General features: G+C 44.9%; 1 non-coding gene across 1 annotated transcript; it reads left to right on the top strand.

Annotated features, from left to right (window-relative positions):
* The first annotated feature begins 15,406 nt into the window (after positions 1-15,406).
* Positions 15,407-15,488, top strand: trnas-gcu (transfer RNA serine (anticodon GCU)). Its single transcript has one exon. It is a non-coding gene; the product is annotated as a tRNA-Ser (tRNA).
* The last annotated feature ends 1,328 nt before the right edge of the window (positions 15,489-16,816 follow it).

Raw genomic sequence — 16,816 nt, 5'->3', positions numbered from 1 at the left:
CAAAATCAACAACAACTTGTGTGTAAATTTCTAGAGCACCTTTAACGTACGGGAGTGTCGGAAAGCGAAATTTGACCCCGAACCACATAAGACCATATTAGAGCAGATGGCCAAAAGCTTGGTCACAGAAGTAGCTTCCATGAGTGTTTTAAAGGAGGGAAGAGAGGTGGAGAGGCGGAGAGCTCAGGGAGGGAAATCTCAGGCTTCGGGCCTGGACAGCTGATGGCACAGCCGCCAGCGGTGGAGCGATTAAAATCAGCGATGCTCAAAAGACCAGAATTGGAGCAGTGCAGGAATGTCGGGGGGAGTGAACCAAATAAAATCCGGCCCTTTCTATCCCCCTCGCAGCTGACATTCCCACCTAGCTATTTATTATCAATCAATTTCGCTCTTGCAGTTCTATTTCACACCACGAGATGTCAGTCTCATGCCATTTCACAGCTCGCTGCATGCAAGCTTACTTGACTGCCAGTCCAATACTGTGTTGAGTGGACAAGTATCTTCTTCTCTTGCAGTTTCTCCAAATGATAGGTTTTCATTCTTGCCCCTGCACTTAAAAGAAACTGGGAAAAAAACATTCTTAACATTTTCTCACATTCACACACCCATTTACCCCAGTGATAATTCACAACATTTTCTTTGTCCCATCGCCATCTACATAACTTAACATAGTAAAATTAAATTCGTGACAAAGCGCTGGCGACAACATTGTTCTTCCCCAAAATATGTACAATTTTCAAATGATCAGGCTGTAGCAACAAACTCCATCTAAATATTCTAGTATTTTGGTTTTTAAACTTATCCACAAACGTTAATGGGTTATTGTCAGTTTATATTAGTGTTTCTTTATAGTCCTGGCGGACATATACTTTGAAATGTTTGAGAACCAGCAAAAGTCCGAATGTTTCTTTTTCCACAGTGGAATACTTTTTTGATGCCAACTTAGTTTTCTTGAAAAGTACCCTACTGGCTTCTCTATGCCCGATTTGTCATCCTGCAATTGGACTGCACCAACCCCCAGGTCGCTAGAATCGATCGCTATTTTAAAGGGTTTCGGAAAATTTGGAGCAGCCAACACTGGTTCATTAGGTAAGATTGCCTTTAGCGGCGACAGGGAGAGCGAGGTGACAGCTGGGTAAGTGAGTTTACAACTTATATAAACTTATCTTTTTGTTTCGGCAGTTTCTTTTTGCAGCGGCGACAGGGAGAGCGAGGTGGCAGCTGGGTAAGTAAATCCTATATATTTGGGCAGCGGCTGAACCCGAGACCCTACACCTGTAGTGTCTCCCACCCGCCCTCCTCCTCTGACCAAAAAAAAAACGACTCGGTGGTGTGCAGATAAGGTAAGGCTTTTTCTATTTATTTTTTTTTCGTGTGATTGGTAAAAACTTTTCGTTCCTTTTTCATTTATCTAAGTTAAGACTAAGTTAAGCTTAAGATTAAAAATGGCAGGAGGTCTCAGACCCGTGTTATGCTCCTCTTGCTCAATGTGGGAGCTCAGGGACACGGCTGATGTCCCTGACTCCTTCACGTGTTGGAATTGTGTCCAGCTGCAGCTCTTGTTAGACCGCATGACGGCTCTGGAGCTGCGGATGGACTCACTTTGGAGCATCCGCGATGCTGAGGAGGTCGTGGATAGCACGTTTAGCGAATTGGTCACACCGCAGATTAGGATTGCTGAGGGAGAAAGGAAATGGGTGACCAAAAGGCAGAGAAAGAGCAGGAAGGCAGTGCAGGTGTCCCCTGCGGTCATCTCCCTCCAAAACAGGTATACTGTTTTGGATACTGTTGAGGGAGATGGCTCACCAGGGGAAGGCAGCAGTAGCCAGGTTCATGGCACCGTGGCTGGCTCTGCTGTTCAGAAGGGCGGAATAAAGAGTGGAAGGGCTATAGTCATAGGGGATTCAATTGTAAGGGGAGTAGATAGGCGGTTCTGTGGTCGAAAACGAGATTCCCGAATGGTATGTTGCCTCCCAGGTGCATGGGTCAGGGATATCTCAGATCGGCTGCAGAACATTCTGAAGGGGGAGGGTGAACAGCCAGTTGTCATTGTGCACATAGGCACCAATGATAGAGGTAAAAAACAGGATGAGGTCCTACAAGCAGAATTTAGGGAGTTAGGAGCCAAGTTAAAAAGTAGGACCTCAGCTGTAGTAATCTCAGGATTGCTACCAGTGCCACATGCTAGTAAGAGTAGAAATGAAAGAATAGTCAGGATGAATGCGTGGCTTGAGAGATGGTGCAGGAGGGAGGGGTTCAGATTTTTGGGACATTGGGACCGGTTCTGTGGGAGGTGGGACTATTACAAATTGGACGGTCTACACCTGGGCTGGACTGGAACCAATGTTCTTGGGGGTGCTTTTGCTAACACTGTTGGGGAGGGTTTAAACTAATGTGGCAGGGGGATGGGAACCAAATGAGGAGGTCAGTGGACAGTAAGGAGGTAGTAACTAAAGCCTGTAAGGAACTAGATAATGAAGTCAGCGTGACTAAGGGAAAGAGTAGACAGGGAGCAGATGATGAACGCAGAGTGACTGGTGCATTTGTTTTAATGCAAGAAGTGTAGTAGGTAAGGCAGATGAACTTAGGGCTTGGATTAGTAGCTGGGAGTATGATGTTATTGCTATTACTGAGACTTGGTTGAGGGAAGGGCATGATTGGCAACTAAATATCCCAGGATATCGATGCTTCTGGCGGGATAGAGAGGGAGGTAAAAGGGGTGGAGGAGTTGCATTACTGGTCAAAGAGGATATCACAGCTGTGCTGAAGGAGGGCACTATGGAGGACTCGAGCAGTGAGGCAATATGGGCAGAACTCAGAAATAGGAAGGGTGCGGTAACAATGTTGGGGCTGTACTACAGGCCTCCCAACAGCAAGCGTGAGATAGAGGTACAAATATGTAAACAGATTATGGAAAGATGTAGGAGCAACAGGGTGGTGGTGATAGGAGATTTTAATTTTCCCAACATTGACTGGGATTCACATAGTGTTAGAGGTCTAGATGGAACAGAATTTGTAAGGAGCATCCAGGAGGGTTTTCTAGAGCAGTATGTAAATATTCCAACTCGGGAAGGGGCCATACTGGACCTGGTGTTGGGGAATGAGCCCGGCCAGGTGGTTGAAGTTTCATTTGGGGACTACTTTGGGAATAGTGATCACAATTCCGTAAGATTTAGAATACTCATGGACAAAGACGAGAGTGGTCCTAAAGGAAGAGTGCTAAATTGGGGGAAGGCCAACTATACCAAAATTCGGCAGGAGCTGGGGAATGTAGATTGGGAGCAGCTGTTTGAAGGTAAATCCACATTTGATATGTGGGAGGCTTTTAAAGAGAGGTTGATTAGCGTGCAGGAGAGACATGTTCCTGTGAAAATGAGGGATAGAAATGGCAAGATTAGAGAACCATGGATGACAGGTGAAATTGTGAAACTAGCTAAGAGGAAAAAGGAAGCATACATAAGGTCTAGGAGGCTGAAGAAAGACGAAGCTTTGAAAGAATATCGGGAATGTAGGCGCAATCTGAAACGAGGAATTAAGAGGGCTAAAAGGGGTCATGAAATATCTTTAGCAAACAGGGTTAAGGAAAATCCCAAAGCCTTTTATTCATATATAAGGAGCAAGAGAAAGGATTGGCCCACTCAAGGACAAAGGAGGAAAGTTATGCGTGGAGTCAGAGAAAATGGGTGAGATTCTAAACGAGTACTTTGCATCGGTATTCACCGAGGAGAGGGACATGACGGATGTTGAGGTTAGGGACAGATGTTTGATTACTCTAGGTCAAGTCGGCATAAGGAGGGAGGAAGTGTTGGATATTCTAAAAGGCATTAAGGTGGACAAGTCCCCAGGTCCGGATGGGATCTATCCCAGGTTTCTGAGGGAAGCGAGAGAGGAAATAGCTGGGGCCTTAACAGATATCTTTGCAGCATCCTTAAACACGGGTGAGGTCCCGGAGGACTGGAGAATTGCTAATGTTGTCCCCTTGTTTAAGAAAGGTGGCAGGGATAATCCAGGTAATTATAGACCGGTGAGCCTGACGTCAGTGGTAGGGAAGCTGCTGGAGAAGATACTGAGGGATAGGATCTATTCCCATTTGGAAGAAAATGGGCTTATCAGTGATAGGCAACATGGTTTTGTGCAGGGAAGGTCATGTCTTACCAACTTAATAGAATTCTTTGAGGAAGTGACAAAGTTGATTGATGTGGGAAGGGCTGTAGATGTCATATACATGGACTTCAGTAAGGCGTTTGATAAGGTTCCCCATGGTAGGCTGATGGAGAACGTGAAGTCGCATGGGGTCCAGGGTGTACTAGTTAGATGGATAAAGAACTGGCTGGGCAACAGGAGACAGAGAATAGCAGTAGAAGGGAGTTTCTCAAAATGGAGACGTGTGACCAGTGGTGTTCCACAGGGATCCGTGCTGGGACCACTGTTGTTTGTGATATACATAAATGATTTGGAGGAAAGTATAGGTGGTCTGATCAGCAAGTTTGCAGACGACACTAAGATTGGTGGAGTAGCAGATAGTGAAGGGGACTGTCAGAGAATACAGCAGAATATAGATAGATTGGAGAGTTGGGCAGAGAAATGGCAGATGGAGTTCAATCAGGGCAAATGCGAGGTGATGCATTTTGGAAGATCCAATTCAAGAGTGAACTATACAGTAAATGGAAAAGTCCTGGGGAAAATTGATGTACAGAGAGATTTGGGTGTTCAGGTCCATTGTTCCATGAAGGTGGCAACGCAGGTCAATAGAGTGGTCAAGAAGGCATACGGCATGCTTTCCTTCATCGGACGGGGTATTGAGTACAAGGGTTGGCAGGTCATGTTACAGTTGTATAAGACTTTGTTTCGCCCACATTTGGAATACTGCGTGCAGTTCTGGTCGCCACATTACCAAAAGGATGTAGATGCTTTGGAGAGGGTGCAGAGGAGGTTCACCCAGGATGTTGCCTGGTATGGAGGGCGCTAGCTATGAAGAGAGGTTGAGTAGATTAGGATTATTTTCATTAGAAAGACGGAGGTTGAGGGGGGACCTGATTGAGGTGTACAAAATCATGAGAGGTATAGACAGGGTGGATAGCAAGAAGCTTTTTCCCAGAGTGGGGGATTCAATTACTAGTTGTCACGAGTTCAAAGTGAGAGGGGAAAAGTTTAGGGGGGATATGCATGGAAAGTTCTTTACGCAGAGGGTGGTGGGTGCCTGGAACGCGTTGCCAGCGGAGGTGGTAGACGCGGGCATGATAGCGTCTTTTAAGATTTATCTGGACAGATCCATGAATGGGCAGGAAGCAAAGAGATACAGACCCTTAGAAAATAGGCGACATGTTTAGATAGAGGATCTGGATTGGCGCAGGCTTGGAGGGCCGAAGGGCCTGTTCCTGTGCTGTAATTTTCTTTGTTCTTTGTTCTTTGAGTGAACCTTTCAAAGTACAGAAGTGATGACGAGGTTAAAAAGGTCTGAACAGTTGAGGTGACTGAGCGGTTTCAGCTTCTCTGTTCAGGTTGCAGCTTTCACTGGAGGCATGTGTTTAAATCCCACTTCTGACAACTTGATTTTCAGTTACTTTGCAGAGCTTCCTTGAAGGTTTGAGGTAGAGTAAATACTGAGGAACTGTTTCTAACTGCTCAACGGTCTCTAACCGAAGGTTACAGATTTAATGTGACTCACAAAACTGGAAAGAACTTGAGGAAAAATTCCTTTCTGCAACGTGTGGTTAGGATTTCAGTTATGTGGATAGATTGGAGAAGCTGGGGTTGTTCTCCTCAGAGAGGAGATTTGATAGAGGTGTTCACAATCATGAGGGGTCGTGACAGACCCGATAGAGAGAAACTGTTGGTAGAAGGATTGAGACTCAGGTAAAAGCTGTGGCTCAGTTGGTCACACTCACCTCGAAATCACAAGCTTCTGGGTTCAGATTTCACAGCTGACACTCCAGTGCAGCACTGAGGGTGTTGAAGGTGCTGCCTTTCAGGTGTGATGTTAAACCAAGACCTGGTCTGCATGTTTGGGTGAATGTAAAAGATCCCATGCTGCAATTTCAAACAAGTGAAGAGCAATTCTCCCTGGTGTTGTGATCAATATTTGCCCCTCAATCAGATCAGTTGGTCATTATCACATTGCTGTTTGTGATTATCAGCTGCTGCATTTCTGACATTACAACAGTGATTACACTTCAAAAGTATTTCATTGTCTACAAAGTGCTTTGATATGTCCAGTGGTCTTGAAAGGTGCTATATAAATGCAAGTCTTTTCTTTCTTTATCACAACACATTGCTGTGTAAAAAATGGTTCTTCATGTCACCTCTGGTTCTTCTGCCAATCACCTGTTATCTGTGTCCTCTGCTTACTGACCCTTTTACCACTGGAAACAGTTTCTCCTTATTTAAACTATTGAAGAACTTCATGATTTTGAACAAATGTGTCAAATCTTTTCTGAATTTTCTCTGCCGCAAGGAGAACAACCCCAGCTTCTCCAATCTCTCCACATCACTGAAGTCCCTCACCCTGCTACCATTGTGGCAAATCTCTTTTTTATTCTTTCACGGAATGTGGGCATCGTTGGCAACGCCAGCATTTATTGCCCATTCCTAACTTCCCTTGAGAAGGTTGTGGTGAGCTGCCTTTTTGAGCTGTTGCAGTCCATGTGGTGTAGGTAAATCCACAGTGCTGTTCGGAAGGGAGTTCCAGGATTTTGATCCAGTAACAGTGAAGGAACGGTGATATAGTTCCCAGTCAGGATGGTGTGTAGCTTGGACGGGAACTGGCAGATGGTGGTGTTCCTATGCATCCAATGTCCTTCTAGGTGGTCGAGGTCATGGGTTTGGAAGGTGCTGTCGAAGGAGGCTTGGTGAGTTATTGCAGTGCATCTTGTAGATGGTACGCACTGCTACCACTGTTCACTTGTGGTGGAGGGAGTGAATATTTAAGGTGGTGGATGGGGTGCTGATCAAGCGAGCTGCTTTGTCCTGGATGATGTTGAGCTTCTTGAGTGTTGTTGGAGCTGCACTCATCCAGGCAAATGGGGAATATTCCATCACGCTCCTGACTTGTGCCTTGTAGATGGTGGACAGGAGGTGAGTGATTCACAGCAGAATTCCCAGCCTCTGACCTGCTCCTGTAGCTACGGTATTTATATGGCTGATCCAATTCAGTTCCTGCTCAATGGTAACCCCCAGAATGTTGATAGTGAGGGATTCAGCAATGGTAATGCCATTGAATGTCAAGGGGAGATGGTTAGATTCTCTCTTGTTGGAGATATTCATTGCCTGGCACTTTTGTGGGTTGAATGTTCCTTGTCACTTATCAGCCCAAGCCCAATGTTGTCCAGGTCTCTCTACATGTGGACACGGACTGCTTCAGTAGCTGAGGAGTTGCTAATGCTACTGAACATTTTGGAATCATCAGCGAACATCCCCACTTCTGACCTTATGATAGAGGGAAGGTCATTGATGAAGCAACGGAAGATCGTTGGGGCCTAGGACACTACCCTGAGGAACTCCTGAGTGCTGTTCTGGGACTGAGATGATTGGCCACCCACAACTATCACCATATTCCTTTGCGCTAGGTATGACTCCAACTAAAGAACAAAGAACAAAAATTACAGCACAGGAACAGGCCCTTCGGCCCTCCAAGCCTGTGCCGATCCAGATCCTCTACCTAAACATGTCGCCTATTTTCTAAGGGTCTGCATCTCTTTGCTTCCTGCCCATTCATGGATCTGTCTAGATACATCTTAAAAGACGCTATCGTGCCCGCGTCTACCACCTCCGCTGGCAACGCGTTCCAGGTACCCACCACCCTCTGCGTAAAGATCTTTCCACGCATATCCCCCCTAAACTTTTCCCCTCTCACTTTGAACTCGTGACCCCTAGTATTTGAATCCCCCACTCTGGGAAAAAGCTTCTTGCTATCCACCCTGTCTATACCTCTCATGATTTTGTACACCTCAATCAGGTCCCTCCTCAACCTCCGCCTTTCTAATGAAAATAATCCTAATCTACTCAACCTCGCTTCATAGCTAGCACCCTCCATACCAGGCAACATCCTGGGTGAACCTCCTCTGCACCCTCTCCAAAGCATCCACATCCTTTTGGTAATGTGGCGACCAGAACTGCATGCAGTATTCCAAATGTAGCCGAACCAAAGTCCCATACAACTGTAACATGACCTGCCAACTCTTGTACTCAATACCCCGTCCGATGAAGGAAAGCATGCTGTATGCCTTCTTGAGCACTCTATTGACCTGCGTTGCCACCTTCAGGGAACAATGGACCTGAACACCCAAATCTCTCTGCACATCAATTTTCCCCAGGACTTTTCCATTTGCTGTATAGTTCAATCTTGAATTGGATCTTCCAAAATGCATCACCTCGCATTTACCCTGATTGAACTCCATCTGCCATTTCTCTGCCCAACTCTCCAATCTATCTATATTCTGCTGTATTCTCTGACAGTCCCCTTCACTATCTGCTACTCCACCAATCTTAGTGTCGTCTGCAAACTTGCTAATCAGACCACCTATACTTTCCTCCAAATCATTTATGTATATCACAAACAACAGTGGTCCCAGCACGGATCCCTGTGGAACACGTCTCCATTTTGAGAAACTCCCTTCCACTGCTATTCTCTGTCTCCTGTTGCCCAGCCAGTTCTTTATACATCTAGCTAGTACACCCTGGACCCAATGCGACTTCACTTTCTCCATCAGCCTACCATGGGGAACCTTATCAAACGCCTTACTGAAGTCCATGTATATGACATCTACAGCCCTTCCCTCATCAATCAACTTTGTCACTTCCTCAAAGAATTCGAGTGGAGAGTTTTCTCCCAGGTGTCCATTGACTTCAATTTTGCAAGGGCTCCTTGATGCCCTTGGCAAGAGCAGTCACTGTCTCCTCACCTCACTTCTTGAGTCCAGCTCTTTTGTCCAAATTTGGGTCAAGGTTGCAACGAGGTCAGGAACCAAGTGGCTCTGGCAGAACCCAAAATGAGCATTGATGAGCAGGTTATTGCTGTGTAAGTGCTGCTTGATAGCACTGTCAATGACACCTTCCATCACTTTACTGATGATCAAGAGGAGGCTGATGGGGCAGTAATTGACAGGGTTGGATTTGTCCTGCTTTTTGTTTGCAGGACATACCTGGGTAATTTTCCACGTTGCTGGGTAGATGCCAGTGTTGTAGCTGTACTGGAACAGCGTGGCTAGTGGCGCGGCTAGTTCTCGAGCATAAGTCATCAGCACTACAGCCGGGATGTTGTCAGTATCCAGTGCCTTCAGCCATTTCTTGATATCATGTGGAGTGAAGTGGATTAGCTGAAGATTGGCATCTGTGATGCTGTGGACCTCAGGAGGAGGTCGAGATGCATCATTTAGTTAATACTTCTGTCTGAAGATGGTTGCAAATTATTCAACCTTGTATTTTGCACTGATATGCTGGTCTCCCCTATCATGCAGGATGGGGATATTTGTGGAACCTCCTGTTGATTGTTTAATTATCCACCACCATTCAGGACTGGATATGGCAAGACTGCAGAGCTTTGATCTGATCTGTTGGTTGTGAGATCACTCAGCTCTGTCTATTGCATGCTGCTTCCGCTATATGACATGCAAGTAGTCCTGTGTTGTAGCTTCACCAGGTTGACACCTCATTTTTAGGTCTGCTTGGTGCTGCTCCTGACATGCCCTCCTGCACACTTCATTGAACCACTATTGCTCCCTTGGCTTGATGGTAATGGTAGAGTGAGGGATATGTCAGGCTATGAGGTAACATATTGTGTTTAAATACAATTCTGCTGCTGCAGATGGCCCACAGTGCCTCATGGATGCCCAGTTTTGAGTTGCCAGATCTGTTCATTTCTTCCCTCAGATATAATTGGAAAAAAATTCCAAAGGAATGCATGAACTAAATAAAAAGGAGAGAGAAATAAATACTGACAAAATAGATGGCAGCATTTGCAAGGTAAAAAGATTTATAAGTTTTATTATCGATGAGTGAGAGGAATATATCACACTTTGGGGCTTCTGTAAGTGGATTTACTGATAATTTTGGGAATTGATAGGAAGCTGCTTCATAGTTGGTGGAACAAACTCCCGCCCTTGGGGTGGAGCCAACAGCTGCATCCGTCCAATAACAGACAGAGTAGAAGTACTGTATCAGGCCTTGTTAGCTCAGTTGGTCGAGCATGAGACTTTTAATCTCAGGGTCTTGGATTTGAGACCCTTGTTGTGTGGTTGTTCTTCCCTTTTTCAGACTTCATCGGCAGAGAGTTCCAGGGGTGTTTGAAATTAAGTTCAACAACATCACCAGATTTCCAACTCCCCCCCCAGCCCCCCTCCCAGTGTAGTTGTATAGACCCTCAACCTCTGCCCTCCCCCTTCCCTTCCCTCCCAGAACTGCAACAGGGATCCCCTTGTCCTCACTTTCCATCCCACCTGCCTCAACAGCAGCACAGTGGCGCAGTGGTTAGCACTGCAGCCTCACAGTTCCAGCAACCCGCGTTCAATTCTGGGTACTGTCTGTGTGGAGTTTGAAAGTTCTCCCTGTGTCTGTGCGGGTTTCCTCCGGGTGCTCCAGTTTCCTCCCACAAGCCAAAAGACTTGCATGTTGGTAGGTAAATTGGCCATTATAAATTGCCCCTAGTATAGGTAGGTCGTAGGGAAATATAGGGACAGGTGGGGATGTGGTAGGAGTATAGAATTAGTATAAATGGGTGGTTGATCGTCGGCACAGACCATGTGGGCCGAAGGGCCTGTTTCAGTGCTGTATCTCTAAACATAAACACATCCAAAGGATCATCCTCCACCATTTCCGCCACCTCCAGCGTGATGCCACCACCAAACGCATCCTCCCCTCCCTTGTCAGCATTCCGAAGGGATTGTTCCTTCCACGACACCCTGGACCACTCCTCCATTACCCCAACACCTCTTCCCCTTCCCATGCAATCGCAGGAGATATAATACCTGCCCTTTTCCCTCCTCTCTGCTCATTATCTAAAGCCCCAAACACTCCTTTTAGGTGAAGCAGCGATTTACTTGTACTTCTTTCAATTATGTATACTCACTGCTCACAATGCGGGCTCCTCTAAACTGGGGAGACCAAAAGCAGATGAGGTGGAACACCTCTGCTCAGGCCGAAAGCATGATCCTGAGCTTCTGGTTGCTTGCCATTTCAACACTCCCCCCTGCTCTCATGTCAACATTTCTGTCTTTGGCCTGCTCCAGTGTTCCAGTGAAAATCAACCCAAGCTCGAGGTGCAGCACCCGACCTTTTGATTCGGCACTCTACAGCCTTGTGGATTGAACATTGTGTTCAATAACATCACAGCATGACTGGTGTCAGGCAACCACAAGCATTAACACACTTTGTCCCAGGACAGCTTTGTTATTTAATCTCTCCTGCCCTCTGCACTATCAAACACCTTCCCCTTTGTTCTCTCCCACATGCCCCTCCCCTTCACTTGTTTAAAACCTAATTCTTTTCTAACCTGTGTCAGTTCTGAGGAAAGGTCACAGACCAGAAATGTTAACTCCGTTTCTCTCACCACAGATGCTGCCAGAGCTATTGAGTATTTCCAGCACTTTTTGTTTTTATTTCAGATTTCCAGCATCTGCAGTATTTTGCTTTTATTGTGTCAGAAAGTCTTTCCTTCATTCAGGACTCTGACCTCTCTCCAGAATCTCTCTGCTAAAGATTGAACTTTATCTCATTTCACTCACAGCTCAGGGTCAGTGTGGCACAGTGGGACTTCTGGCTGTGTCCCGCTTCACAATCCATCAGTACTGAGAAAACAATGGGGAATATTACTCACATGTTGTGTTCTGTAACTTTTTACAAACACTTCAATGTATATATTGTCTTCCAAAGCAGTGACAGAATGGTGGCTTTAGTGTGTTGTTGAAATAGCTTTGTTGAGTACGTGCTGTACTAATAGTTAAACAGTTCTTGGTTCAATCCCAGGTTTTGGCACTTTCAACCTCTTCTGTGTCTTTTTCTTTGTCTCCAATGGTCAAGCTGCATGATTTACTCTGAAATTAGCACCAGAGAACCAAGGCACCAGCGAGCATGAGGAGCTGAAATTAGCACAGATCAAATCCACTTAATATTTCTGACTGAAGATGGTTGCAAATGCTTCAGCTTCATCTTTTGCACTGACGTGCTCAGCACCACCATCATTGAGGATGTGAATGTTTTTGGAGCCTCCTCATCTTGTTAGTTATTTAATTATCCACCACCATTCACGACTGGATGTGGCAGGACTGTGGAGCTGTGATATGATCCCGAAGGAGATATCCGTGCGCGGAGTGGCGGGATGTTTGGAGAGTGATCCTGAAGAGGGTGTCCGAGCCTGGAGTGGAAGCTTTCCGTGGAGGTGCAGGAGTAGGCCATTCAGCCCCAGTGTTTTATAAAGGTTTAGCATAACTTATTTGCTTTTACTCTTTGCCTCCATTAATAAAGCCAAGTGTCCTGTTTGCTCTTAGCAACCTTTTCAAACCTTGATCAAAAAAGATTGGTGTACATTGTCTCATTCTTCCTCCCTAACTGTATCACTTCACAATTCTCTGTGTAAAATTTTAACTGTTATGTGAAAGCCCATTTTACCAGTGTGATTAAGTTCCTCTGAAGTGTGTTACTGTCACTGGCATAGGACCAAATTCTCGAGCATTCTTTGATGCTATCTCCGTGGAAAGAGCAATCTTACACACGAGCTCAAATTGGGATTTTGTGTGTTTATTATCTTTCCTCATCCACCAATATAAGCACAAATCTGTCTCATAATGTACAGTCTAAGAATGTGCCAATGTTGCAATGTGGTGATAAATTCTTCAGTGTCACAATGTACTCACCAACTGTTTCACTACTTTTCTGATTTCTGGATCCAAGTTTGTAGCTTTCCGCGATCTCTAGTGGCTTAGGGTTGAGCCTCACTTCAACGAAGAAACGGAAAATTATGATTTAAAGATTACACTGTCAATCATTCACATCTCTGTCTTCTCCTGAACTTCGAGTTCAAATTTGTTTGTGAAGTTGATTCACATGTTAAGACAGCACAGTCTTTGCCTTTGTGAAGGAAGTGATTTGGGAATGGTTGTTTGAAACTGTCCCTTCTTGCACAGAAATTCAGTGCAAATACTTGATCACTCACAATTTCCTTGAGAGAAATTTGTTCACAATCGCATTCGACACGGAAACTGCCTCAGCATTAATCTCACTGAAGCAGAATGTGACCGTGTTATATGTTTCAGAATGTTGGTGCCGTTATTTGTCGCTTTTAACCGAGACTGGGACACAGGGCAAGTTTGATCCGAGGTTGGAATATATTATCATTCAGGAGCAAGAAAAATCAAAAGGAACAAAATAAGAAAACCCAGTCTCTGGATTTGAGAATCTGTAGATCCGCTTTGGGAAAGTGAATCAGAGCAGAATGAAGGGTGAACTGTCCAGAAGAGATGAAGACACAGCTCAGTCAACACTTTCCCCTGGTTTATGATGCTGGAACATTCCTCACACAGAAATGATTCAACCCAATGACAAACATTCTTACAGCTGATAATTTATGCTACTGATTTAAGGACTGTCTCATGTGGTTACCGAGTGACGACGAGAAGATATTAAACTTTGTTCTATTCAATCTAGCTGTGATGAAGTTTGAATTTTTCTACCATTTATAAACAGTATTTGAAGGGTCTCGGTAACAATGTTCAGTGTTGATGAGAATGGGGTCTGGGTGAGAAGCTGCTGAGTGTGACAGGGTCAGGACTGGATGCAGGAAGTTCTCTGACAGTCTCCCTCTATCTATCTAATGGGTTTGAGTTGATTTACGACTGGTAGCTTTTATTTTACTTTTCTTATTTAGAGATACAGCACTGAAACAGGCCCTTCGGCCCACCGAGTCTGTGCCAACCAGCAACCACCCATTTATACTAATCCTGCATTAATCCCATATTCTCTACCACATCCCCACCATTCTCCAACCACGTACCTACACGAGGGACAATTTACAATGGCCAATTTACCTATCAACCTGCAAGTCTTTTGGAGGTGGGAGGAAACCAGAGCACCCGGCGGAAACCCACACAGACACAGGGAGAACTTGCAAACTCCACACAGGCAGTACCCAGAACTGTATCCTGGTCACTGGAGCTATGAGGCTGCGGTGCTAACCATTGCGCCACTGTGCTGCTGTTGGTGTTTTGATAAATGAAGGAAGTTCCCTCCACCCATTTTTTTTGGACAGACAGTGTGGTATAAGGATGCCTCGGGTTAATGCTGAAGATAGTGGGATCAACCCCTCCCACTGTCAGAGTGATGATGGGACAGTCACATGAGATGAAGTTTGGGAGAAGAGAGAGCAGCACCAAGGATGCTAGCTTAGCAGGCTTGATGAGTGTGTATAGAGTATTGTGTAAATTAGAAAAGAGTTCTTAGTTCTTTCAGCAGGAACTATGTTCTATGTTCTATGTTCTATGTTCTATGAACTGTGTCCAGAAAATATCGAGAAACTCACAATTTTATTATTCAGGAGTCGGATCACAGATATTAATTCCAAGTGACAGTTCTGGGACCAAATAACAAAAAAAGTAGAGACTAATATTGCTCACTGATTGAAATCCCCCAGTGAGGAAACAGTTAAACAGGTGATCTGTTGGGGCATCATTCGATCCAAGGTTTCAGCAACATTTAATCTCCCTTTTTGGTGAAATTCTCTGTTATTTGCAACTTTTTTTATCAGCTTTGATGGGCGAGTGAAAAAACTGAAAAAATTGAACAGTTCCATGCTTTCTTTTCTTCCTTCTTCTCTTCTTTCCATCAGTTTCTCTTTTCTGTCCCAGATCAATATAATGATGAGAATCCCACTTTAATCTGTTGTTTCTGGTGTTTTATCCATTCCAATCAAAATTTCAACATTCCAATCAAATCTATTTGTTATTCCACAGTGTCTCTCCATGTGTTTTATTCTGTTGTATTCTCTCACAGTCTGTTTGATGATCAATGTTACATCTCACTCTCTGTTCTGGTGAAGATCAGAAGCAGTGATATCTGTTTACAGCACCCGACAAGTCGGCCTGAGGCTGTGCCTCGCTGATCATGTGGAGTTAAAGCAATTCTTCCAGTCAGTTAGTTCAGTTGTAATTTCATGAGAAATTCGGTCATCATGACTTCGTCAGTGACCTAATGGTTCAGGTGTCTGAGTGATGTTAATCATGATGTGATCAAATGATTGTATGTTCCAGTCTTTCCGTGGTGGGTTTTCACACTGAGTAGAAACGTGTTGGACATGGTCTGGAAATGTTTCACACCGCTCCATTCCCAACTTCATTTACTTCCAGAAGGTCTTTTCCATCATTACACAGCTAGCTGCACAGTCAGAAACTGTGCTGAAGGTGACAGCTATGTCTACGCAACTGACAAGGTGGCCGAGAAGTTAAGGCGATGGACTGCTAATCCATTGTGCTCTGCACACGTGTGTTCAAATCCCATCCTTGTTGCTAGTTTATGAACTGTTCAGTGTGTTGTTTATGTTGGGGGAGTTTATGTGTAAAGTCAGCCTCGAAACCCGTTCTTGTCTATGTCCAGACAGTGATTCCAGAATTGGTTATACTTAATTAAAATTGAGACAGACAATTGGAATTCTTCACCCAAACTGCACTGGAATGAAGATCAAATAGGGATCACGAAACGGAGCAGGATTTTTCCTCCCCTCCTTCTTTCCATCTTTACTTTCTCTGGATTTGCACCAAGTGAAAGACAAATGGGAAAAGAAAATGGCGAGGGAGCAGATGCAGAAAATTATCCTTTGGCAAGAAATTTATTTTCAAATCTTCTTGATAGATTAAGTGAGTGAGCAATGCTTTGGCAGATGGAGTATGAAATGAGGGGTCATTTAGTACCTACGATAGATCAGAGTGTTTTTTTGTAAGAGGTGAGATGTTAGAAACGGCGGAGGAGCAGAGACCCGAATACTGAATTAATAAAAGCTCGTGGACTGGTAGAAAATAATGTGAAAAGTGAACAGAATATGAAGATTGGAACTCATGTTGCAGTGATATAAAGCTCTGTGCTCCTGAAGTAAATGTCCAAGCCCAGATTGTGGGGAATCTGTGGAGAGTGATTTGGTTTTTATTCATTCTTGGGTGTGAGTATCGCTGATAAGGCGAGCATTTATTACCCATTCCTCTTGCCGTTGAGAAGGTGGTGGAGAGCTGCCTTCTTGAACTGATGCAGTCATGTGTGGAGTTTGCAAGTTCTCCCTGTGTCTGCGTGGGTTTTCTCCGGGTGCTCCGGTTTCCTCCCACAAGCCAAAAGACTTGCAGGTTGATAGGTAAATTGGCCATTATAAATTGTCACTTGCATAGGTAGGTGGTAGGGACATATAGGGACAGGTGGAGATGTTTGGTAGGAACATGGGATTAGAGTAGGATTAGTATAAATGGGTGGTTGATGTTCGGCACAGACTCGGTGGGCCGAAGGGCCTGTTTCAGTGCTGTATCTCAAACCTTAAAAAAAATATGGTGCAGGAACACCCACAGTGCTATTGGGGAGGGTGTTCCAGGATTGTGACCCAACAACAGTGAAGAAATGGCGATATCGTTCCAAGTCAGGATGGTGAGTGACTTGAAGGGGAACCTGCAGGTTGTGAGTTCCCATGCATCTGCTGCCCTTGTCCTTCGAGGTAGTAGTGGTCACGAGTTTGGAAGGTGCTGTTGAAGGATACTTGGCGAGTTGCTGCAGTGCATATGGAGATGGTACACACTGCAGCCACTGTGTACTGGTTGTGGAGGGATTGAATGTTTAAGGTGGTGGGTTAGGTGCCGAT

The sequence above is a fragment of the Heterodontus francisci genome, unplaced genomic scaffold (assembly GCF_036365525.1).
Source record: "Heterodontus francisci isolate sHetFra1 unplaced genomic scaffold, sHetFra1.hap1 HAP1_SCAFFOLD_102, whole genome shotgun sequence".
Lineage (NCBI taxonomy): Eukaryota > Metazoa > Chordata > Chondrichthyes > Heterodontiformes > Heterodontidae > Heterodontus > Heterodontus francisci.
This window is presented reverse-complemented; position numbering and strand designations above follow the sequence as displayed.